This window comes from Macrobrachium nipponense, chromosome 28, assembly GCF_015104395.2.
Source record: "Macrobrachium nipponense isolate FS-2020 chromosome 28, ASM1510439v2, whole genome shotgun sequence".
Lineage (NCBI taxonomy): Eukaryota > Metazoa > Arthropoda > Malacostraca > Decapoda > Palaemonidae > Macrobrachium > Macrobrachium nipponense.
In genome coordinates this window covers 10,940,329-10,942,206 of record NC_087217.1, presented here as the reverse complement: position 1 = coordinate 10,942,206, position 1,878 = coordinate 10,940,329, and positions in this window count along the sequence as shown.

Sequence of the window (1,878 nt, the reverse complement as noted above, 5' to 3'; positions counted from 1 at the left end):
CTGGCCCACCCACCTTGTCGCCCAAAGTTTCTCGCTACATCCGTAACCTGAAACGGAACTGTTGTTATTGAACTGTTATGCTTGTTTCATAACAGCACTGGCCCTTGTGCAGTGGAATCTACGATTAAAAGACTAATTTAACGATAAGGATGTTCAGAGGATTTTTGGCACAAGGAGGGGAGAGATAACAATTAACTTTGATATTCGCCACCTTCAAACAGCGACGAATTGAAAGGATACGCTCACATTAATATTGCATACTTGAAGGGTTCTGTTACGAGAATACTGTGACAGGAGGACTAAACCTACTGGGATACACTGACTGTTTTATGGTCCTGTTTACAGAGTAGCAATAGCAGCAGCCTGAGGCAATCCTTCTGTTTACAATTTAAATGGGCGACAAAAGACTGATGATCGTTGACCTTGATATCTGCCTTCTTTGCCGCCTAGAAAAATGATCACAGCTAGAGAACATATTTCAAGGTAAATCCCCGTTCACAAACCTACAGTGTACGTATATAACAGATCATTCTCTCTCTCTCTCTCTCTTTCTCTCTCTCTCTCTCTCTCTCTCTCTGTAGAAGGAGCACCAGAAAATTTCAGTCATTTTAAATAACCTTTCGATATATGAAGAGCATAATCATAAACCTTTGCCATGATTAGATCAGCAACTGATAATTCCTTGCTCGATACAAATGTTTAGGAATACAAGTTAAATGGTTACCAACGAAATTCCAGCATTCATTTAATAACGGGAAAATTTCAGTTTGCGTGAATTGTCTTGAAAGTCCATGGTCTAAAGTCATGTCAAAAAAGCGGGCCTATCAAACTCAAGTCGTGACCTTAACAGTCAGTTTCTACGTTTTCATAAGGAGGAGCATGGGTTTCCTGGAAGCAAAAGCGATTTAAAGAAACCGACAACAGATGGCGCTGAATGGCTCTATCTTGTTCCTTCATCTTGAATCCTTTTAAATTTGATTTTTGTTCGTTGCCATACAAGACAGAAGACGTTTACGAGTATTTTTAACCGTGTTTATTTTGCGGGATCTTGTATCAGTTTTATTTGCGTTTGTGGTGTGGAAGTTCTTTGACCAAATGATAATGGAACCGTTACAGGAGGTGAGTGAAGATAGGGCTTGCATTTACTGCCGTTCTTGATGGTTGGTACGTCATATAGACGCGTTTGTTAGGGACACATTCCTTTAATGTTTAGATGCTTTCTTGAAAAATGTACTATATAACTCGTATAAGCCCATATACTAATCATCATTAGTATATGGGTTTAGTTAATGCTTCATCCAGGGGTGAGACAAGAAGGGTTAATTCAATCCTGGGGTGAGATAGGTATATTGCAGTGCATCCCATCTGTCTGTCATTTTACTCAGGCCTTCGAAGGGAAAGAAGCTCTTAAGCTTAGTAGTTTGCGTTGTTCTGCTATACGAATTTGGTAACCCAGAGGAAAATTAGATACCAATGAAAATGAATTGGTAATATCTCTGTTAGGGAACGGGGTTGTGGTTATAGGAAGAACCATTTAAAAATTACGGTAACAATCCAAATGTCAGTTCTTGCAGTAAACTCTCGTTACGGAGGGAGAGACATGATTTGTAAGTCTTATCTTGCATTGCTCACTTACCATGTTTGTTTCCTTCACCATACCTATGATTGCGGTAGAATAACTCTAGTATTTCTTTGGAAATGACAGATTCCTATAGTATTTGGGTTGCTTATTAAGAATTTACCGTTATTTTTTTAGGGTCGATTGTAACTAACCCCCAGGGGCTGGTACTAAACACGGCGAAATATATTTGACGTCCCAAATTCCCTAGTGGCCTTCGTACTGGAGGGGACGTTCCTTGCAGTCCGAGCGGAGTTGCT